Source organism: Antechinus flavipes, chromosome 1 (assembly GCF_016432865.1).
Source record: "Antechinus flavipes isolate AdamAnt ecotype Samford, QLD, Australia chromosome 1, AdamAnt_v2, whole genome shotgun sequence".
In the NCBI taxonomy this organism is placed as follows: domain Eukaryota; kingdom Metazoa; phylum Chordata; class Mammalia; order Dasyuromorphia; family Dasyuridae; genus Antechinus; species Antechinus flavipes.
Window position 1 is genome coordinate 710,935,630 of NC_067398.1, and position 24,739 is coordinate 710,960,368.

A 24,739-nucleotide genomic window follows, 5' to 3' on the forward strand; every position below is an offset into this window, starting at 1 on the left:
TGGCAATTGTCAATGCTGAAAAATTACCCATGCATGTATCTTGCAAATAAAAAGCTATAATAATAAAAAATAAATTAAAAATAAAAACAACAACAACAATAAAAAAAGAAAACTATGTATGCTTTAAAAATACTTTTAAAAAAAAGAATATAAGCTCTTTGAGGGCACTCAAATAGTGCTTAATCCATGCTTATGGATTGATTGATGATTCTAACCTGGGTAGAAAGGTACCTGACAGTCTAAAAGTGCTTCAGGAGGCATATACTAGTTTTATGGTCCTAGGAAAGCCCTTTGACCTCTCAATGCCCCCAGGAAATAGTTCCCCCCCCAAAAAAAAAGAGCAAATTCTGAAGTTACTCAGGAGTTGCTGGCATGTACTGGGAAAGGATATTTCCACCCAGAGAGGACTGATGGATTTGGACTAAGAGAACCAAACTAGGAGGAACAGGCTTATCTTTTTTTTTTTTTTTTTTTAAATTTTGTTTTCTTACCCACACACCTCATTTCCATCCTAATTACATAAGGGACAACAACAGGACTTTCCAGCCTGCTTTTTGTTGCTTTCGAGTCCAATAAAATATTAAAGGGCCGGCAGGCAGCCTTATTAAATATTCAGCACAGCGCTCTTCCTCATGTGCTCGCAGACCAGCCATTCCCGTGACAAGGCCTCCGGAAAAGCCTCACTTACTTTCCCAGGATGAGTCCATTGTGGTTCTCCTGTTCTCTTCCACAATTCCCACAATAGGAGGGTTCCTGGAGTAGGGCTGCAAAGAGAGAGAGAACGGCTCAGAAATACAATCCCGTACCCAAAGACGTGGGGTGTCAGACACCTTTTCCAAAGTCCAAATATGGGATTTTTTTAATTTTTAAATTTAAATTTTAATTTTAAAAATCCTGCTTCAACCACACAGGGCCTTTCATGTGGGACAACGGGCCAGTAACGGTGATGACTAAACGTGGGCCTCTTCTCGGGGTTTTTAATCTAGGGGGAGACAAGCATGAATTAGAGCCTTTAAATCCAGAAGCAGTCAGGGATCAAGTTTCACATTGCCCACATTTGGGAGCAAATCCCTCGACTTCTCTTAGAGGCAGCTAAGTGGTGCAGTGGGTAGAACGCCGGGCCCGGGATCAAGAAGACTCAAGTTCAAATGGGACATCAGACATTTGCTAATGGAGTAATTGATAAAGTCACTTCACCTCTGTTTGCCTCAATTTTCTCATCTGTAACATGGGAATAATAGCACTTATCTCCCAGAGTTATTGCGAAGATTAAATGAGATAAATATAATTATTTAGCACAGTGTCTGGCACATAGTAGTCGTTATATAAATATCTATTCCCTTCCATCTCTACTTCTGGGTCTCAGTTTCTTGCACTGTGAAATAGGGAGTTTGCACAGTTCTACAAGGCCCATGGCTGACAGAGGGTGACAGACTCAAAATGCAGATGGAGACGTATTTTTCCAACATGGTCAATGCAGGAATTTTTTTTTAACTGTTCCTATTTGTCATAAGGGTTTGATTTCACTTTTATTTTCAATGGAGGAGGGAGGGGAGAAAGAAAAAAATAGATTTTTGATCATTGAAAAAAATAAATTAAAAAAAGAAACAAGGATATTGGGGTTCTGGAAAACAAGTTGGAATTGTGGGGGAGAAAGACCTTGAAATATCTATTCCCTTTGATGTAGAAAATCTACTCTCACATTATAAGAAAGTTAAAGAAAAACAAAACAAAAGTTGCAGGTACATAATCATAGGAATTCTTTTTGCAGTAGCAAGCAGTTAGCCAAAAGATACTCTATTTATTTATTATTATGACTATTATTATTATTTTTCTTTTGCTGAAGCAATTGGGGTTAAGTGACTTGCCCAAGATCACATAGCTAGGAAGTGTTAAATGTCTGAGACCACATTTGAACTCAGGTCCTCCTGACTTCAGGGCTAGTGCTCTATCCACTATAGCGCCACCTAGCGGCCCCAGATACTCTATTTATTAAAGTGGAAACAAAGCAAAGTCTCATGCCTTAAGAAATGCCCCAAACTACTTACAGGATATGATTAGGACAGATTATTGGGATGGTATCAACGGCAAATATGAGGAATTCAGAAAAATATGAGAAGCCTTGTATGAATTAATACACACGGAACCAGGAAAACAATCCACACAATGTCCCCCCTAGTGGAAACGGAACGGAAACATTCTATAATTATAATGACCAAGTTGGATCCTGGAAAGGGAGAGGGACAGGGACTAGATCTGAGATTTCATTGGTCCGAGGAACTCCCATGTGAGGAAACTCCCTCTCCCAAAGCAGATTAGCACATCCTCTGCAACTTATAGTCTCAAGGTTTCCTAGAGCAGTGAGAAGTTAAATATTCTGTGTGAGGTCACGCAGCTAGAATGTCAAAAAGAACTCAAGTCCATTCTCCCTGGCTTCAAAGCCGGCACTCTATAGCTCTTGGAAAGAGGAGAAAACACACTCCCATCCTTTTGTTGGAGAGATGGGGGACAATGGGTGGGTAATGCTGTATTTGCTATTAAAAGTATAACTTTTCTTCCCCCCCCCCCGAGGTAATTATGGTTAAGTGACTTGCCCAGGGTCACACAGCCAGGAAGTGTTAAGTGTCTGAGGCCAGATTTGAACTCAGGTTCTCCTGACTTTAGGGCTGGTGCTCTATCCACTACACCACAAGCACGACTTTTTAAAAAATTTTAGGATGTATTCTGATGGAAGTGGATTTCTATGACAAAGAGACTTAACTGAGTTTCAATGGATAAATGATGGACAGAAACAGCTACACCCAAAGAAGGAACACTGGGAAATGATTGTGAACTATTTGCATTTTTGATTTTCTTCCCGAGTTATTTTTACCTTCTGAATCCAATTCTCCCTGTGCAGTGGGAGAACTGTTCGGTTCTGCAAATATGTATTGTATCTAGGATATACTGCAACATATTTAACATATATAGGACTGCTTGCCATCTTGGGGGGGGGTGTGGAAGGAGGGAGGGGAAAAAATGAAACATAAGCGAGTGCAAGGGATAATGTTGTAAAAAAAAAATTATCCTGGCATGGATTCTGTCAATACAAAGTTATTATTAAATAAAAAAAAATAAAAAAATTTAGTAAAAGGGAAAGCTTCTGGATAGGGAGGAATAGAGAAAATTCAGAAATTAACAAGATATAGAAACAAAAAGCATGAACAAAAGTTTTTTATTTTTGTTTCATTTGGTTTTCGTTTTTTTGTTTGTTTGTTTTTTGTTTTGTTTTGTTTTGTTTTTTGGCTGAGGCACTTGAGGTTAAGTGACTTGCTATTAAATGTCTGAGGTCAGATTTGAACTCAGTCAGGTCCTCCTGACTTCAGGGGTGGTTCTCTATCCATTGAACCAACTAGCTGGTTGGTTCTAAACCAACTAAAGGTTTTTATTATTATTGTTGTTGTTGTTGTTGTTGTTTTAAGGTTGTTAGAATAGAAAGCACACAATATAGTAGAAAAATTGTACATGTTTAACCGATATCAGATTGCTTGCTATCTTGGGGAAGGGAGAGAGTGGGGAAAAAGGGAAGAAAATTTGAACTCAAGGTTTTGCAAAGGTGAATGTTGAAAGCTATCTTTGCATGTATTTAGAAAAATAAAATATTATCAAATACAAAAAAAAGGAAAAAGTATTCCAGCTTTGGAATACTGAATCTTGAATCAAGAAGTCCCAAATGCTCTGGTACAAGCCATTTATCTTCTCTAAGGTTCAATTTAAGTTAGTGCATTGGATAGAACATTTTGTCCTTGAGTCAAGAGTTCCTGAGTTCAAATCCAACCTTAAACATTTACCAGCTATGTGACCCTTGATAAGTCACTTAACCCTGATTGCCTTCCAAACAATAACAACAACAACAAAAAAAAGATTCAGGTTTTTTTTTTTTTAATCTGTAAAATCAGTAGCTGGGCTAAATGGTCTGAATTCTAGACTTTCTCTCACCTCAGTTGCTCTTAACCTAGAATGGGTCCAGACAAGAGCAGTGGCTCGTGAGATTTACCATGAGGGTCATATTTTTTCTTTCTTTTCTTTTCTTTTTTCTTTCTTTTCTTTTCTTCTTTCTTTCTTTCTTTTTCTTTCTCTCTCTTTCCTTCCTTCCCTCCTTTCTTTCTTCCCTGTCTCCCTCCCTCCTCCTCCTCCTTCTTCTTCTCTCTCTCTCTCTCTCTCTCTCTCTCTCTCTCTCTCTCTCTCTCTCTCTTTCTCTCTCTCTCTCTCTCCTCTCTCTCTCTCTCTCTCCTCTCTCTCTCTCTCTTTCTTTCTTTCTTTCTTTCTTTCTTTCTTTCTTTCTTTCTTTCTTTCTTTCTTTCAGAAAATTTCAGAATTTGAACCAGGAGGGGCTTTTCTGACTATTTCAACCAGCACCCAAAAACCTCAGAGCTCCATTTGCTAAAAGACTTCTAGTGAATGGGAACCCCATCTTCCAGACAGCTCATTCCCCTTCTGGGAAGTTTCTCCTTACATCCAGCACAAACTGCCCACATTATGCCTCCCGCCTATCGCACTTAGTTCTGTCCCTGAGGAACACAAAACAATTTAATTCCTTTTTTTCATATAACGACCCTTTCAATATTTGAAAACAGCTCTCCTATGACCCAGAAGCCTCTTCCAAATGAAACATCCCGAGTTCCTTCCACTGGTTCTCTCTAAAAGCCTTCAAGCTCCCGGCTGCTTGCTGGCCACTTTCCAGAGTGTCCATTAGATAGGTTCTGCTTGGCCCCCAGAGGGCAGGGCTAGAAGCGATGGATGGATGAATAAACTCTTCAGAACTGCCCCTCTGGGTCTCCCCTCCCTCTCCCGGGAGGCGACCTTGGGATATTTCCAACAGAAAATGATGGACAAAAAAGGGTACCTCTCCTTTCCCTCTGGAGAGATGGGAGCCTGTTTTGTTTTTTCTTTCCTCTTTTTCTCTTTCTCAATGTCCCCCCTTCTTTCCCATGCTGACTGGCTTCTTTCAGGGCCCAAAAATATCAGCTTAATTAGCAATATCTAAAAACCAGATGGTTTAAAGTACTCCAGCAGTAACCAAGGCAACTCGCCCGGTCTCAGCAAAGGTCCAGACTATATAGGATACTGATGAGTGATGCTCTGGGGGTAGGAGAAAGAGAAAAGAACACGGGAATAGGAGAGGACATGTTTTAAAGAGAAAATAGAACCAATTAGAGGCAGAAACACTTGACTCTCAAGGACCTGGAAGAGCTGGACAGCTCCGGTCAAGCAGCCCCAGCTACCGCCACCCACGGAGCACTTCTCCAAATGCCAAAGTTCATGAGACCCACTCCGGCTCTTGGCCTTCCAGGCAGGTTTCCAACAGAAAAGAGACAAAAATCTTTTCACAGCTGAAACCTAAGTGGGGGGAGAGAGAGGGAGAGAGAAAGAAAGAGGAGGGGGAGAGAGGGAAAGAAGAAGAAAAGGGGAGAGGGGGAGAATGAGGAACAGGGAGGGAGAAAGAAGGAAAGGAAAAGGGAGAGGGAAAGGGAGACAGGGAGAGAAGGAGGCCAGACTTGGTTAAAGAGCCATGGGGATGAAGAGAAAAAGCATTGATTTTGGAATTAGATGGCTCATCTTCAAGGCATGATATCAATAACTTAGAGCAAGGAGAAATCTTAGAAATCAATGATTGCTTCACTTTACAGATGGGGAAACTGAGGCTGGAACAGGTTACGTGAACTGCCCTTTCAGAGAAGTGACAGAAGTAAGATTTAAACCCAGGACAATTGACTTTAGAGGTAACAATTCCCCCCCAAACCCCAAGTCCTTGGTATTAACTATATGTATAAGCATTCAGCAACTTGGGGAGCATCATCTATAGTCATAAGGATTTTTTCTTTAAATAGAGAAGAAAATGATAAATCGGAAATCACTCTAAGGTCACAGAGGTAGCAAAAAGTAGGATTAGTACCTAGTCAGTGACAGCAAATTTCTTTTCATTGGAACATAACAGACCCCTGAGGGCCAGGGAGGGGAAGAGCGACTTGTCCAAGATCACACGGGGACTAAGTGGCAGAATCTGGGAATCAGGCCCAGGTGCCCAAACTCTGCTCTTGCCTCTGAACAATAAATCTAACATGTCCAAACTGGGCAACAGAGCTGTCAATTTGGAAGGAGGAGACCTAGATTTGAATCATGGCTCTGCTGTGTCCAGGAGAGGCACTAATTGAGTCATCCAACGTGGCCTTAGTTTCCCTGAATGTAAAGAGAGTCTTGGACAAAATGATCTCTCTCTAAAATGCCTCCCTGCTCTCAGATCTAAGGTTTTGTGATTCTCTGCTTTGAGGGTACCAAAAGGAGTAAACAAAGGGGGATCCAGCACATTCCGCCCCCCCTTTACAAAGGTGTTGTGGGAAAAAAAATCTATAAACAGCAAAGTACTGTGGACTTTTAAGGTCTGGTACTTCTACACCTGGAGACATAAGTTGTAATGGGCTGAGGCTTGAGTTGATGCACTGAGGTCCCAAGCACATGAGGCTAAATAGTAATTGGACCATACTCTATTAATATATAAGCTTGGAGAAAGAATGGCCCCCACCCACTCTTTGTGCAAGTCCTGATGGGTTGTATAGGAAATGACGATTTTGGTGGGTGGAGGCAGGGGATATATTGGGATGTGCACCTGAGGAACAAATGCTAGAAGCATGTCTACAAAAGACCATAGAAACACTAAAATACTACAAATTATACATAGCTGAAGAGAAAATTCAAAGACATGCTCCTTTTCAATATTTAGGATATGAAATATACCCTAAGGTGCTTACAGTACAAAAACTGTCCTTAAGAACAGAGAAGCTAAACACCTTAAATGATTTTCAGAAATTGATAGGAGATATCCAATGGATGCGACCAGTGTTAGGCTTGACTATCTATCAGTTACAACCATTATATGATATTTTAAGGGGAGGAGATGGCTCAGTGGGTAGAGCACCAGCCTGAAGTCAGGAGGACCTGAGTTCAAATCCAGCCTCAGACACTTAACAATTCCTGGTTGTGTGACCATGGGCAAGTCACTTAACCCCAACTGCCTCAGCAAAAGCAAAAAGAAGAGAAACAAACAGAAAGGTCGTCGCAATGGCAATCCCAAAAAGTTTCTCCTTCCCCTTCCTTTTCCACTCCCCTGCCTCCACCCACCAAAATCATCATTTCCTATACAACACATCAGGACTTGCACAAAGAGTGGGTGGGGGCCATTCTTTCTCCAAGCTTATATATTAATAGAGTATGGTCCAATTACTATTTAGCCTCACGTGTTTGGGACCTCAGTGCATCAACTCAAGCCTCAGCCCATTACAATAAGTCTATAATTATCATTTTTATAAAGAAAGATTTTTTTTTTTAAACAGGTCAAGGCCGGCCAAGAGGCTGAATGGAAAAAATGAGATAAGGCTGAACCTGGTGCCGATGGGAGAAGAAATGCCAGGAACTCCCGGAGCAGGGGACTGACAGAGGGTATCCTTTAATTCCTCTCTCCCCTCTCCCCAAATATGTTTGTTCATAGGATTGTGCCTTCAGAATAAGAAGGGACTTTAGGGGATACACTTTGTAGTCACTTTAATTAACAGAGGAAGGAAATGAGGTAGGGGGAAAACAAGAGAGTTTACCCAAGATCCCACAAGTATTGCCTAAGCTAGGATTTGAACTCGGGTCCTTCTAAACATAATCCAATCAATGCCCCTATTGAAATCCTAAGGGGCATGTCAACCAACTCCTCTAAGGCTCCACTCAGCATCCCAGTGACTTCCCAGACCAGACTGCCCCATGGTGGCTTCCCCATGCTTATCGCCGACTATTAGCATGAATGAGTCATAGTGCACCGAGCATTGGACCAGAAGTCAGGAAGACTCATCATCCTGAGTCTAAATCTGTCCTCAGACACTTACTAGCTGTGAGAGCCTGGGCAAGTCCCTTCACCCCGGTTGCCTCAGTTTCCTCATCTGTAAAATGAGCCGGAGAGAGAAATGGCAAACCACCCTAGCATCTTTGCCGAGAAGACCCAAATGGGATCACGAAAGGATGTGGAAAAAAATCGACTGAACAATATTAGAATGAAAACGAGGCCTTTGAGGGCAAGGACTAGGGTCTCACTGTCATATTTGTATTACTGCATTGTACTCAGCGCTGTTTCTGGAATGCCCAAGTTATTAACGAGCACTTTTCCATTCATCCATCCATTCCACTAGGCCAAAAGTTAAAACAAAAAAAAAAGTGTTCTGGGAAAAATCTAGCATGGGCGGTAAAGGATAACAGAGTCCATTGGATGTGAAGTCATGGAACAAGGATCCAAGGCCACGAGCCACTATTTACAGCCCATGTGACCCTGGACCAACTGTTTCCTCCAATGGGCTTTCAAATCCGAAGCTGAAATTAGAAGCTGTTGACAAACTACCAAGTTTGTCTGGACTGTGTAAATAGTCTTGTCCTTAACATGGCTATTTACCACGGAAAAAAAATGTTCCTGCCAGGTGACCTGTACAAAATAAGATAAAGGAGCCTAGGTGACCCCCAAGGGAGGTCATCTCTTTCCCTCTGGCCATCACCCTTACCAGCAGAGATATGTTCTGGAATGAGAGGAACTCTTCACTCAGCCTTGAATGGAGATCTCCTTAACATTCCATCACTACTGGTGATAGAACCGCTGAAGGCTCCCATTTGCCAAACACCTGGTCTCTTTTTCAATCAGCCCGGGAAAGGAGGAAGAAATCTGTCTGAGACAGAAGAAAGAGCACTGGCTCTGAAATCCAAAGTTCTGGGTTCAAATTCCACTTTTGTCACCTGTGTGACTTTAGGCAAGCTGCTTAACCCACTGGGGTCTCAGCTTCCTCCTCTATACAAAAGCGGGGAGGTGGTTTAAATTACCTCCAAGGTTCATCTCTGTTCTAAATCTTTCTCAAAGAGATTGGTGACTCCAAGGGAGACCAGAAACAAAGCTTAGAAGTGAACGTGGAGAGATCTGTCTTCACTACACTTCTTTCTTCTTCCTGCCTTCCCCAACATAAACCAACCAGGCCAAAAGATTGGAGAGTCCAAACTGGGAGGACATAGGAATGACCGTGGACGGGAAAAGGAAACATCAAACTTCTCTGCTCAGCATCCGAAGCTCTCCAAAATCCAGTATCACCGTTCTTTGCTAGATCTGCACACTCAAGGCTCCATATTTGTCATGTGTGGGGTCGTAAGTTTAAGCACGAAGAGAACCTCTGAAGGCTCTCCCTGTCCTACACCCTCATTTATATATATGGAACAAGAAAGGAGGGCTAGATGGACAGAAGATGGAGAGATAGACAGATGGCTATCAGAAAGATAGATGGAATAGATGGACAGATGTATAGGCAGAAAGATAGATGGAATAGATGTAGACAAATAGATGAGAGAGAGAGAGAGAGAAAAAGAGAGAGAGAGAGAGAGAGAGAGAGAGAGAGAGAGAGAGAGAGAGAGACAGGATAAATGGATAGATAGAATGGATAATTAAATAGATTTTAAAAATGGAGCTTTTTGACAAATCCCCACATCCCAGACTCTCCTAACTCCATGCCTTTGCTCCCACTGTTCTCTATGCCCCAGATGCCTCTATTTCTCCTCTTTGCCTGATGAAAACCAGTACAAACTTTAAAGCCAAACTGGAATTCACCAGTTTCTCCAGAAGTCTTTCAAGATTTCCTGGTTAATAATCATCTTCTCCCTCAGACCTCGCTCAATCGATCACTGAACAAGTACTTATTAACCACCTACTAAGCGCAAAGCACTGTTAGGTTTGGGGGGGATACAAAGACAAAGGCAAAATAGTTCCTGCCCCTCAAGGAATTTAGATACAAGGGCATATGGAAATATATAAAAATAAATGAGGAAATTTGCAGGGGGGGGACTACCAGTTGGGGAGTATGGGGGTTGGAGATGAGGGGAGCCTTGTGGGGTAACTGGAGCTTGAACTTGAGCTTGAAGGTAAGGATGGAGGGCCCTTCAGTGGCTTTAAGACACTTATCATGTCATATTATACATTCTGACTACCTGTTTCTCAGTCCCTGGAGCAAATTAATCCATTATGCTTTGCCTACCATGCCCAGCACGCGGCAGACCCTCAGAAAATGTGCGTCCAATTGAGCTGCAACTGGCAAGCCCTAGAAATGAGCTCCCCAATCAGCTCAGCTAAGGATGCAATTCCCCAAAGATGGCGGCTGTCATTGCCAAGGTCAAGTGTGGGGGGGTTCTGAGAGGTCCACACTGGATCGCCAAATACATCTTTAGCCGTGTCTCATGAGAGCTTGAGAAAACCCAAGACAGACAATTATTATCGCTTATTATTAGTTATTATAGTAAGACTAGATCTCTTCTAGAACAAGGGTCATCTTGGGATGACTCTGCCCTTAGACTTCCCCTCCCTTTTCCAGCTTCCTTTTATGTTTTCTTTTCCTCTATTAGAGCATAAGTTACTGGAGTATACACAGACATCTTTTTTCCCTTACACTTGAATTTGTACTACTTAGCAGTGCCTGTCTCTCTGTCTAGCTGACTGTCTATCTGTTTGCCCATCTATCTATGGTTGCTGATGAGTCATTTCAATGGTGTCTGATTCTCTGTGATCCCATTGGAGTTTTTTTGGCAAAGAAGCTGGAGTAGACGGTCATTCCTTTTCTTGCTCACAGATGAATAAACTGAGGCAGAGAGTAATTAAGCAATGTGCCCAGCATCACACAGCTAGTAAGTGTTTGAAGCCAGCTTGGAGCTCAGGTTTTCCTGACTCCAGATCGATGGTCTATCTGCTATGCCACCTGGCAGCCTCTACCTATTTATCCTTCCTTCTGTCTATCCATCTGTCCAACCATCTATACATTCATCTATCTGTCTGTCTATCCACCCATCCATCCATCTATCCATCTGTCCAACCATCTGTCCATCCATCTACCTATCCCTCTATCTATCTAATTATCTATCTGTCTGTCTATCCGCCCATCATCCATCCATCCATCTATCTAACCATCTGTCCATCCATCTACCTATTCCTCTATCTATCTATCTGCCCATCATCCATCCATCCATCCATCTAATCATCTGTCCATCCATCTACCTATCCCTCTATCTGTCTATCTGCCCATCATCCATCCATCCAGCTATCTATCCATCTGTCTAATCATCTGTCCATCCACCCACCCATCTATCTATCTATCTGTCTATCTATCCATCCATCCATCCGTCTATCGGTCTGTCTGTCTTTTGTCTGTCCATATCCCTGTGCATCTGTCTACCAATGTATCTGTCTCTGTCCATCTGTCTATCCACCCCCCATCATTTTATAATTATAATAACATGCATTCTCTCACTTGAAGTCAAAGGACAGGAGTCCAAAACCAGTTCTGCTATTTGTACGTGACATTCCATTTCTGCCTCCAGATATTTGTACAGCTGGCTCCTCACGCCTGGAAGGCCATCCCTCTCTAGCTCCCCCTGCTAGAACCCTCGGCTTCCTGCAGAGAGCGATTCAGGTGCTTCCTCTTCCAGGAGGAACTTTCTGGATCTGTTCTGGAAAAGACATTCTAAGTGCTTTCTTCCTCTTGAGATTATTTTGTATATGGTTTCTGGAGAAAACATTGTATTGCCAATTGAAAGTAAGCTTTTGAGGGCAGGAATTGTCACTAATGCACATCAATGACTCCATTAGGAGCTCACCTGAACAAAGACAGCTTTTTAATTTTTATTTATTTATTTTGTTGAGGCAACTGGGGTGAAGTGACTTGCCCAGGGTCACACATCTAGGAAGTGTTAAGTGTCTGAGACCAGATTTGAGCTCAGGTCCTCCTGACTTCAGGGCTGGTGTTCTATCCACTGAACCACCTAACTGCTCCCAAAAACAGTTTTTAAAGAAAATCTCACAGGGAGCCAATAATAATAATAATAACAGTTAACTTTTATATAGTGACTATAATGTAGCCCTCGTCACAAAAATGTTAACTATAATTCTTTGTGCTAAGTACTTGACCAATATTATATCACTGGATCTTCCACTTAATCCTGGCAGTTCGATGCTGTTATTATCCCCATTTTACAGATGAGGAAACTGAAGCAGACAGCAGTTAACCGCTTGCTCAAGAGCATACTAATCTTTGGTACCATTTGAACTCAGGTCTTCCTAATTCCAGATGCAACAGCTTAGTCTCTAAGGCAGCCCAAGGAGGGAGAAAGAGGCTCCCAGGGCGTCCTGGTCAGGCAAGGGCCCACCTACGCCCATTTTTTTTACTGACACCCAGAGGCTGGGGTGAGGGATGCAGCTGAGGAAGGCCCCATTTGTAAACAAGGACTAAGAACAAGGAAGGAAGCTAGAGTAGTGAAACCGCCAAATTGGAGACTTCCTGTAGGCTCGGGGAGGAACTCATTCAGATAGAGATGCAGATTGCCCAATTGTGCAAATGGAAGCCGCTTCCTGTCCAAGTAATACTCCAGGAAGGGAGAGGGGCAGGCTTGATTAACTCCATTCAGTTCACCAGAGTCCGCATCTCTTGGCCCAGCTCCCCAGGAGCCAAAAAAAACAAACCCAAATTACCTGCTCCTGAGGCCTCCTGGGTAAGACACGGCCTGTTTGCCCCTGAGGAAGGATGCTTAATATTTCCCATGACACAGGCCCTTTGCAAGAAGGTGAAAGTTTATTGGACGAATGTTCTTAAATATAAAATAAAATCCATAACCAATTACATATATAGGTATATAGCTAGCTATTTGTGGAGTTAGAAACACCTACAGGTTCATGGATTCCAGGTTAACAAGCCCTGGTCTACACAGACAACCTGCTCTTCTTCCCTCCTAAGAACCAGCTCTGCTGCGTTAACTTGCTTGATGATCATGGGCCCTATTTAAAACTCAACAAAGAGGCTGAAGTGGGTCACGGAACCCCAAAGATGCAGTTGGGAAGAAGCTTGGCGGTGGCCGGGTTAATCCCTCCATTTTAGCCACGAGGAACCGGAGGCCCAGGAAAGTGGACGTGGACGGCTTGTCCGAGGTCACCCCGGCCTACACGACAGCCAGAATGCTCCCCAAGGTGCTTTCCACTTAAGGAAGCCTGTGGTTTCTGAGAACTCGCTCTGAATTAAGCAAGGCCTTGGGGACGCTGGATCGAGTCTCTTCCATGTTCTGAGGCCGCGTCCTCTCCCATGAAAGGAGGAGGCCGGACTGGGAGGGAGGGTCGGAGTGTTCGGCAGCAAGTCCCCGAGACGGCGGGCCCCGTAGCAGTTTTACTGTTATAGTGACTGAATGGTCCAAGTTGCTGGCGTGACATCTGGCAACGGTTATACAAGAATAACAGTGGGCAGGTGGTGAGGCCCTATGGCCCACAGCTTCATGCCCGCTGGCTAATTAGGCGACATGTTGTACTGCTAAAGCCTGCACACCCGGCCTGCTGGCCTCAGGCCGGACCAGAGACCAGATGATCCTTAGGATCCTCCCAGCTCTGACATCCCCTGTTCCAAACCCCCTCTGAGCCCTGACATCCCCTGTTCTAAGCCCCCTCCCAGCTCTGACATCCCCTATTCTAAGGCCCCTCCCAGCTCTGACATCCCCTGTTCTAAGCCCCCTCCCAGCTCTGACATCCCCTGTTCTAAGCCCCCTCCCAGCTCTGACACCCCCTGTTCTAAGCTCCCTCCCAGCTCTAATACCCCCTGTTCTAAGCTCCCTCCCAGCTCTGACATCCCCTGTTCTAAGGCCCCTCCCAGCCCCGACATTCCCTGTTCTAAGCCCCCTCCCAGCCCCGACATCCCCTGTTCTAAGGCCCCTCCCAGCTCTGACATCCCCTGTTCTAAGGCCCCTCCCAGTTCTGATATTCCCTGTTCTAAGGCCCCTCCCAGCCCTGACATACCCTGTTCTAAGGCCCTCCCAGCTCTGACATCCCCTGTTCTAAGGCCCCTCCCAGCCCTGACATCCCCTGTTCTAAGGCCCCTCCCAGCCCTGACATCCCCTGTTCTAAGGCCCCTCCCAGCCCTGACATCCCCTGTTCTAAGGCCCCTCCCAGCTCTGACATTCAAAGCCAGATGACCTCTCAGAGGCTGCCTCATTTCCCAGAGAAAACAGCCCCAGAGAGAAAAATCTCATCTAAAATCCCACAGCACCTGAGGGGCACAAGCACCTCCAAGTAGCGCCATGCCAACCTCCGCCCTCCTCCCCCCCACCCGCCCCGCCCCTACTTTCCTATTTCTCTTTTTCCAACTCAAACTGTTCTCTCCAATGGAATGTTTCTTTCTCTTCAAACCTTTGCACAAGAGGATAAAGGAGGAAGCGCCATCGGCAGCAAGACCTGCTAAAGCTCCAGAACCCACGAAGATTCTGAGACATCCTGTATGTATCCACGCGTGTGTACACATATATTTATAGACACATGTCTATGTACACATACATGTTTCTGTATATGTGAATATACAGACAGAAATAAAAATCAAGACAGAGACATAGAAAAAGAGAGACAGAAAGGGGAGAGAGAGAGCAGAGAGACAGAGCAAGAGATTTAGAGAAGGGAGAGAGAGAAAGGAGAGAAAGACAGAGAAACACCCACATAGAGAGAGAGAGAGAAAGGGAGAGACAGAAAGAAAAAGAGGGAGGGAGGGAGGGAACGAAGGAGAGAGAGAGAGAGAAAGAGAAAGAGAGAGAGAGAGAGAGAGAGAGAGAGAGAGAGAGAGAGAGAGAGAGAGAGAGAGAGAGAGGAGGGGGGAGGGAGAAGAGAGAGAGGAAGAGGCAAGAAATGTAGCCATCTTTCACTTGCCCTGCCCGGGGATGTTTTGGTGAGTACATCACATTAATAAACACACAAGCATCATTATCTCTGAGAGAGGAAGAGGATCCCATAAAGTCAGAAAAGGTTCACGTTATTAAGCTGTGTGCCCGTGGGCACAGTTTGACCTCCCTGATTTCACTTTCCTCATTAAAAAAATGGGGAAAGCGACAAGAGCCCTATCTAGCAATGGGGAGGCTCAGCCGGGAGCACAAGTGGACATGCTTGGTCTTCATAACGGGCAATTGGGAATGTCTGCCATATTGTCAGCAAGCTCACTGGCTCCCCCGCACTCCCACCGGGACCAACCAATCCAATCTAACGAGGGTTGACCTCAGTGTCCATCTGTTCGACCTTCTCCTTTTACAGATGGGGAAACTGAGACACTCTTGTGCCCAAGGTCATATAGCTAGTGATTCATAATCACTAGGGCCGGAATCTTTCCTCTACACCAAGCTGTCCCTAAAGTAAAAAATCACAACCCTCTCAGCCAATCACATCCTTTGCAATTCTGGTCTGTTTTCATTGCTGTCATTCGGGAGTTTTCCAGCTGTGTGTCTGACTATGACCCCACTTGTGTCTTTCTTCGCAGAGTTACTGGAGAGGTTTGCCATTGTTTTTTTCCTGCAGTTCATTTTATAGATGAGGAAACTCGGTCAAACAGGGTAAAGTGATTTACCCAGGGTCTCAAAGGATCTAAGGCTGGATTTTAACTCCTCTAAATCCTATTTATGTTTATATATGTTATTTCGTGCATCCATTTTGTATATATTTAATTTGTAAATTTTACAGGCTGCCTTCCCCGACAGACAGTCGGTTCCTAGAGGACAGGGGTTGGTTCAGCTTTGTGACTAAGACATATGGAAAAACTTACTAAATACTCGCTGCTTTCTTGTTTGATTTCTGATTTCAAGGCTGGCTCTGCCGACGGCCTCTTCAATAAGCATTTATCAAGTACCTACTATATACCAGGTACTGGTGAAAGAGAGATTAAAAAAAGGGGAAAATCTCTGCCCTCAAGAAGCTTATAACACACTGGAATTATTTGTGTAAATACTACTAACGTGCATTAGTACTAAAAACAGAATCATCCGTAGTCCCGTGAATTGGCCAGTCAGCGTTTATTAAGAGCCTTCTACGTGGCGGACATGGTGCAAGAGGCTGAAAGACAAAAGCTTATATTCCAGCAGGAGGGAAGGCTCGTATACGTGTAAGCCTACGTGGAATATATTGCAGACATAAGGCAGCTTTGGGAGGGGAGACATTGGCTCATCATTAGCCAAAAGTCCTTGGTGGGAACTGATGGGAAGCAGAAGGAGGAGACTTACACTTCCCATCAGTTCCCAGAAGAAAGCAGGTCGTCGATGAGAAACTCAAGGTCTTACAAAAGTGAATGTTGAAAATTGTCTTTAAATGTAATTGGAAAAAATGAAATACTATTAAGTGGGGGGTCATTTCTAAGTCATGATGGAAAAATAATTTGTTTGATGTGGAACATGGAGATTGTAGGGGTAGAAGCCCCCAGAAAGGGGGATCATAGTGCAGCTCTGCTGCTTCTTCCTGTTGGGAGATCTTGGGCATGTCCCCTTCCTAGGCCTCAGTTTCATTCTTTAGAAAATGGCTATTTTGCTTCCCCTCAGGCCTCTCATTTTTGATGGTAGCAAAGCACAGGGAATAGAACAGAGATGTACGGAGCGTGGAGAGTCTAAAGAAATGGTGGGACGTGGAATAGCACAGGGCTTTAACAAATGAGAAACGGGAAGAAACGGGAGATGCCGTGATAAGATGTATAAATTGATACAAGATGAAGGAGGCAGAAGCAGGAAAAGCACAATCTTTAGAACCATATAAATAGAAAGTTCCGCCAAACTAAAACCGGATCCGGAGTCTTTCCTCTGAGATTCTTTCCAATTTATAGGGTATGTATCTACTTTATCTAATCTATTTATTCTGTTTATTTATCCATCCATCCATCCATCCATTCGTTCTGTCTATCCTGTCTGTCTACCTATCTCTATCTACTTGATGTTTCTCCACCCACTCATCCATCCATTCATCCTGTTTAACTAGCTAATCTATCCTATTTGTTGTCTCTCCTGTTTATCCATCCATCTATTTCTCTATCTAGTCTATCCTATCGATAGATAAACAGGATAAATAGGATAAACTCTATCTACTTACCTACTCATCTACTTTATCTTTCTGCCCATCCATCCATCCTGTTTAACTAGCTAATCTATCCTATTTATCCTGTTTGTTCTCTATCCTGTTTATCTACCTACTTTACCTTCATCTTTCTGCCCATCCATCCATCCATCCTGTTGAACAATCTACTCTATCCTATTTATCCTGTTTGTTATTTATCCTGTTTATCTATCCATCCATCTCTTTCTCTATCTAGTCTATTCCATCAATAGCGTTTATCCTATCCATCTATTTACCTATCTATTTTATGTTTCTGTCCACCTGCCCATCCATCCATCTATCCATTTACCTATTTACCCACCTTATCTATTATATCGACTTCTCTATGTCTATACACAAATATATACATATATTGTACACACATCGTTGTTTGCCTTGTATTCGATTATGAACTCCTTGAGGACAAGAAGTCTCTTTGCCTTTCCCTGGATCCCCAGTGTTTAGCACAGTGACAGACACTGAGTAGGCACTTCATAAATGCTAGTTGATTGATTATAGACTGATAACTACCCGGCTTGGCTCCGGAGGAGAAATGAGAACATATGTCTGGCTCCCTTCTGCACAGAGAAGGGAGATTCTGTGTTCAGACCATCCCTCTTGGCTGTTGTTTTTTTGCTCTGCTGACCTCCCCACCTCCCATCCTCACCTCGCTTCCTCTCCCTTCTGTATTGATAGGGAGAAGGAAAGGAGATATCCAGAATCAAAGGTGATGTCACAACAAAAGGGCTGGATAAACATTTGAAAAATCAAATGGGGAAGCAGGACTGGATGATTCCCCGAGGAACCTTTCTACCTCCGAGTTCACGATTTTAGAGCCCAGAAAAAAGAAGCAACAGGGCCCACGGTTGGGGCCTCCGAAGGTATTTGCTTCGTTACCTCCAGGGGACTCAGACTTGTGAATTCTCTAGTGTCAGAGAGCTCCTTTGGAGCAGCAAGTTCCCTGGGCCCTGGGTAATGGAGTGAATCGAATGGTCTAATCGGAGCGGCTGTTTACAGAATCCAAGCTATTTGTTGGGGAAGTGGTCCCTGCTGGGCAGCTTGGAACACTCTTGGACTCTAAGACCCTTCGCGAATAATAAGCTCTTACATTTCTACCGTACTGCCTGTTCCTGGCACCTTCCCATCCATTGTCCTACTTGATCCTCGCCATGCCACGGGGCTAAGTAGAACAGGATTATGAAAGGCGGTCCAAGGGTGAGAAAAGGAGCAGTGGACAGACTCAACACAAATGACCCAGGATCAAGTCTTGGCTGCTCCAGTTAATAGCCGGATAGCCTGGAAGGAGCCACAGGGAGCTGAGGCTATGAAATAAGGATAATGGGATTTTTAACACAGTAGCGATGTCATTGAAGGGGTATATGAGGAAATTTCCTCGGGCAGCCACATGAAAAGAAGATTGGTGAGAGTGGGATGGAAAAATCTGGGTTGGAAGGGAGGGCTCTCAAAAGTTATCTGGTCCAACCCAAATCTGAATGAATTCTCTCTGTGGAAAGAGAAAGGGCTTTGGAGTCAGACGATCCCAATTCAAATCCTGCTTCTGATGCTTACTGCCCATGGGAACTAGGGCAAGTCAGAAGGAGAGTGGACCGGAGGGCGTCTGAGGTCCTGCCTGGAACCATGAACCTCTGTTCTAAATCATCTCAACTCATGTGGGTATCCCTGGGTAAATCAGCTAATTAAATTTCAACTCAGCCTTGATTGCCTCTTCTGGTGGACGGAGGAGCTCGGCTGGATCAGAGGCTCTTAACCCTTTCCTTTCCATGCCATGATTCCTCTGGCAATCTGGCAAAACCTTCCAGCGTAACAAAAAAAAAAATGTAAGATTATAAAGATATAAATTATAAATACAGTTATCTATATATCTAAAGCTCTGTAAATACTTTGAAAGTTTTCAGAGCTTGGGTTTTGAACCTCAAGTCTAGATAGTCCTTCTCACTTCTAAATCTGTGATGAAGATGAGGATGAGGAGGATAATGAGAGCTAGTATTTATCCTGTGCTTTGAAATTTACAAAAGCATTTTACATACGTTAGGAGATATTGCAAAACTTATGTTACATATCTTCACAACAACCTAGTGAAGCATGTGCTATTATTATCCCCATTTTACAGATGAGGAAACTGAGGCTGAGAGAAGTTAAATGACTGGGCCAGGGTTAGACAGCTAATAAGTATCTAAAGAAAGATTCCAATTAAAGTCTTCCTTACTTTTGAGCACCATAATGCTCCATCTACCAAAGTCATGATATCTCCCTGGGTCTCAGTTTCCCAATCTGCAAAATGGAGGGGGTCCGCACTCGATGACTATGAGGTCCCTTCCAGCTAAATATTTATATGCCTATTATACAAGTGTTTACCCGGTCTCTTCTTGAAGGACTCCAGTGAACCAGAAATCAACTATTTCCAGAGAGACCTTGTTAATTATTTACCAATACATACAAGGCAGTCACCTGGAACAAGGGTTGTCTTGTTCTGGTGGTTGAATAAATACTACACGTGGTAAAACTGGCTGATTAAATCAACAAAAATGACACTCTAATTGAAATGGATGACTGTCAACAAAAAATATCACAATGACCAGATTAACAGACAAGAAACAGATGACTTAAATAACCTAATCTCAGAAAAAGAAAACACAAAAAGCCATAAATTAATTCCCTAACAACCTAACAATGGAACTGGTTATCACAGGACACAATGAGCTTCCCCTGCCTTGAAGTCTTCATCAATGACCGCTGTTGGGGAATCTCACAGCAGGGAGACTTGTTCAGGTGTGAGTTGGACCGGATGACCATTGGACTTGCTGGATCCCATAATTGCACGGTGCATCTCAAAGCTTTATTACGAGTCATTACATTTTCATTGAACTGTGAATTGTTATTAGCATCTATAAAATGGGGATAAGAATAGTCATTTCAACTCATTCAGCTCTGCTTTCTCATTTGTAGACTACGGACAATAATACCTGCAGAGTGGTCTCATAGAAGTGTTGTGGATGACACTTCGGTACTCATGGAAAAAGTGATGGATTTGGAAAAAAAGTCCTGGGTTCAAATCTTGGTTCTGGCATTTGTTTGCTGAGTGATCTTGAGGAAATCACTTCCCTTCAGTGGTCTCAAGGATCTCCTCAATAAAAATTTAGGGGTTGGACTGGATGGATTTGAAGGTCTCTCACTAACTAATTAATTATTCCACTAAATGAGATAACAGAGAAGCACTTAGTATTGCACTGCACGGTGAGCTATCACACTCAGATAAATGAGGAAGACAGATATTCGGACAGTCAGTGTCCCTTGGGGTTCTAACGTGGTCCCCTGACCTTGCGCTTGTACTTTGAACACATGCGGGCTTATCTCATCTACTCTACGTCCTCTACTCAACATATGTAATCCCTGTATTGAGCTGAGAGATCACCTGGGTCAGACATATGTGTCCAACCCATGGACCAAGCTTGCCCAAACTACATTAAAATACATTTCATAAATGGAAAACATTTTATAAAAATAAGGGCAATATTACATTTAAAAGTAAATCAATGGGGCAGCTAGGTGGTGTAGTGGATAGAGTACTAGCCCTGAAGTCAGGAGGACCTGAGTTTAAATCTGACCTTAGACACTTAATACTTCCTGGCTGTGTGACCCTGGGCAAGTCACTTAACTCCAACTGCCTCAGCAAAAAAATAAAAATAAAAAAAGTAGTAAATTAATATGCCACCTGTAAGGATTTTTATGTATCGATCAGTGGACCCCATTTCTATTTGACTTTGATAACAATAACCTAGTCCAATTCCCTCATCCAACATCAAGAAACCAAGAATCAGAAAGTGTTAAAAAAATGAATTTAGACTTAAAGTTATGGTTAAGGTTAAGGGTAGTGCTTTACCCAAAGTTACACCACTAAGAAATACTGAAAGGCAGAATCAGAACACAGATGCCCCTGGCTCTGAAGCCAATCCCTTATCTGCTCTGTATTAAAATATGTCATTGCTTATGAGGGGCGGCCGAGTTACACCAGCTGTACCTATTGCTCCCAATATGGCAAGCTCAGTGATAAAAGCTCACATGGATATAGAGCTTTAAATCTGAAAAGGTACCGTATGCCATCAGTCAATCAACAAGCATTTATTAAGCACCTACTGTGTAAATCCAGGCCTCATGCTAAGGAAACAATCTCTACTGTCAGGTTCTAACCCTCTAGGTTCGACAGATGATGTTATCCCCTTTTACAGGAGAACAACCCGAGGCTTATACAAGTACCCCACTGTTTACAGAGTTCTTTCCCCCCAAAATCTCTGTAAGGGAGGGATATAACTAGGATTCTTCTTTCTTGAAATGAGGAGAAGGAAATGGAGAAAGAGGGCATATCTGGCGCTAACCAAGTCCCCACCCCCCTCAGAAGCAGGGAATCACAGAACATCAGAGCTAAGAGTAGAGAAGTGTCACAGGCAGGATTGGAACCTGACTCTAAGTGTGATGCTTTTTCCAATTCACTATGTTAATTCCCTTCATATGATCTTGGGAGCAGAGCAAGAGATCCAAAGTCATTTCCAGGCCTAGCAAGGGCCAAACATGGCCAGAGATGGCTCTGAGTCCCACAGCCCAAGAGACACATGGAGAGGACAGTATGGGGAAGATAGACAGATGGGCAATCTGAAACAATCTGTTTCAGCCAAACTGACAACTCTTCGGGTGGAATAGTATGATGAATGAGCCATCCCCATGGGAATCAGAAAGAAGAGCCTTAATTTAGCTGTGCCATGAACTGGCAATGTGGAACTGGGGAGAAGTTGGAGCTCTGCTCCAAGTCTCCGTTTTCTCAAATAAAAAATTAGGGAGTTGGGTTATTTGAATTCTTTTCTTGAGCATTCTGTATTCCAAGATCCTTCTCAGCACTGATATTCCCTTTACTAAGGCCTCTCTGACCTATGATAATTTTCTGTCCCAAGATTCTTCACAATTCTGACTTCTATGGCACTATGGGACTGTTTCCCCTTCTCCTCCAAAAAAGTCCAATTTTCTCTCTTTGCATTAAATGACAAATTCTCTGTAACTGGAAGAATAATCCCATGGTGTGAATCATCACTAAGGTTTCGCTGAAATTGTAGGTATGGTGATAACTGACAAATCTATCATGTACTTTCTTCTTTGGCCCTGCCTCTGTTTCTCTCTCTCCCTTCCCTCTCATCAAAACACCAGCCAACCCTTACTTCTCCTTGTAAATAATTGGAACTGTTTTTTGTAGCTTTATTTTATAGATCTTATTTTCTCCACTTATTTGCTTCACTATTTGTGTGAAGGGGCTCCCGCTTCTCTCATCAACAGGTCTCTCCTATACTTACAATAGGAATCAATTAGAAAGAATGCAACAAACACAGTAATGAAGAAAAGAAATGGTTTGGATTTAAATCTAAAATTATGGGTCACTAGAGACAGAAAGGGCCTTAAAATTGAGAATATTAAAACTGGGAAGGAGCTGAGAATAGGGAAATTTCAGAGCTGGGAAGGGTCTTAGAATGGTGAATGTCAGAAATGCAAGGAAATAGGTGATGTCAGGCCTTGTAGGGGTTTTAGAACATAGAGTTTAGAATGTTAAATCTAGAAGAGGATTTAGAAGAGGATATAGACTGTTTGATCGTAATATAACAGAGATATAGCAGGCCCCAGATAATGGATCAGAGAATACCAGTACTATAAGGGATCTATGAATATCCAGAACTGAATGCTCAAGCTTGAAGAGAACTTAGAACTTAGAATGTTAAATCTGAAAAAGGCCTTCAAATAATATCCAAATAAAGCATGCCAGAACTGGAAAACACACTGGAAATGATCTAAGGATTGTAGAATATAGAATACTAAATGTTAAAGTCCAAAGAAGGCTTTGAGGATTCCAAGAATACTTAAATATAGAATAGAATGGGAAAGGATTTTAGAAGATGGAATGTCATAGCTAGAAGGGAGCTTAGAGATTGTCTAGAGGCCCATGGAGGAACTCACCACAAGAATACAAAGCTGTCCAAGAGCCACCAACGAAAGGGGTCTCTGTCACAGGTCCACAGTCAGCTCACCTAGTGAGACAGCCTCTCCCAAGGGGTCACTCACTGTTCCTCTATTCCACCCTTACAGTTCTTTCTATTCTTCAAGAAACAATCACAAAAGTAGGATTTCTATTACTCAGACCCTCCCACTAGTCCCAATCTGTCATTAGGATTGGAGATTATTAACTAGCCCTCCAGCCAACGTGGGTTTGGATCATCCCACATTATATCCGGAATTCAGAGCTTATCTAGCTCAATCCTTTTATTTCACAGAATGGGAAAGTGAGATATAGAGAAAGTAAGTTCTTTAACGGAGATCTTATAAATTATCAGTATCACTTATCAAAGACCTTAGCTTTAAAAAGGTCAGGGTCTCCTCCTGCTTCAGGGCCATCTCCAGTCATCCTAATCTATATCTATATCCTGAACCCAGACGACTCGGGAGGGAAAAGCAAGGCAGATGACCTTACATAGCCCTCCCTCACTTAAATCCAATTCATTTGCATATCACAGCATCACCTCTTGATGTCATGGTCCTATTTGGGAACAAAGGCCAAACAACAAGTAAGAAATTCAAATCCAAATTAAGCAAATCCAGTGCTCAGCACGTAGTAGACACTTAATAAATGCTTGCTGATTTGCTCTAAGTCTTCTAAGCCTCAGTTTATCCACTCTATAAAATGAGGATCTGGATGACTGCCCAAGTTCCTCTTAGTTCTAGATCTCTAAGCCTATACGTTGTGCTCTTTCCATCAAACTACATTACCTCCCCCAGTTCTTCCCTCCAGTGATGTATCCTGCAATCCCTTTTATTCTACGAGATTCAGAATCTACATCCAACACTTTTATCTTAATGCATCAAGAGAAGCTGAGCAAACCAACTTAAAATGTCACAGGCTCTTATAACTGGAAGAGCCTGAGAAATCATATTTACTCACTCCAACGTCTCTGTGATCTCATCATTCTGGCATTCTCTCCAATGATGTATCCTGCAACCCTATTTATTCTACGAGATTCTTGTTCATGTCTTTCCATATAGTCATCCCCAGGAGGCCCATCCAGGCCTAGTGAATACAGTGCGGTACTTGAAATCAGGAATTACACTACTGACATTTACACTGTAAATCTGGGCAAATCACTTACTCTCACCAAGTAACCAATGCATCATCGTCTTTCTATCTTTGGTAACATCCTTCACTCAGCATCACCTTCACAATTCCCACTTGCAATGTATGATCATTGACTCAACTATTTGTTTTGGGTCAATTGGATAGTCAATCTAGCGAAGCCCATCAACCCCTGCTCCGAATCATGTTTGTAAATGTATAATATAAAAATAAATAATGACTATGGAAGCCAATGATATTTAAATGAAAATTTAATTTTCCAACATCCCAGTTCATCACTTCCTCCCCAGATCCATGGATCGCAAATTAAAAACACTTGCCTTAAATGATCTCTCAGTTCCCTTCCAATTCCAATGCTCATAAAATCACTATAGGAGGTAGAGAAGGTGAATGTGAAGGATGAATATGAAAAAAGCGTCACCATGATGAGACAGAGCTCAGTAATAGTCTAGACATTTCTTCAAACTTCCATGACACTAAGGACTTGGGTCTGATCTAAACTCCAGCTCCCCCAACCCATCACACCTAGGAGACATTTTTAAGATGTTTGTTGAATCAATAGTTAATCAGGTCCTAAAGGATCTCTCGTCTAGAAAATGGAAAAA

At 42.9% G+C, this 24,739-nt stretch overlaps 1 protein-coding gene across 2 annotated transcripts in view; it reads right to left on the reverse strand.

The window, feature by feature from the left end:
• The window catches only part of TPST2 (tyrosylprotein sulfotransferase 2), a 65,477-nt gene that overhangs the window by 22,329 nt on the left and 18,409 nt on the right, over positions 1–24,739 (reverse strand). For both annotated transcript variants that reach the window (XM_051973034.1, XM_051973035.1), the window contains exon 2: positions 689–764. The gene's annotated coding sequence lies outside the window, so the exon portion shown is untranslated. The remainder of the gene's footprint in view (positions 1–688; positions 765–24,739) is intronic.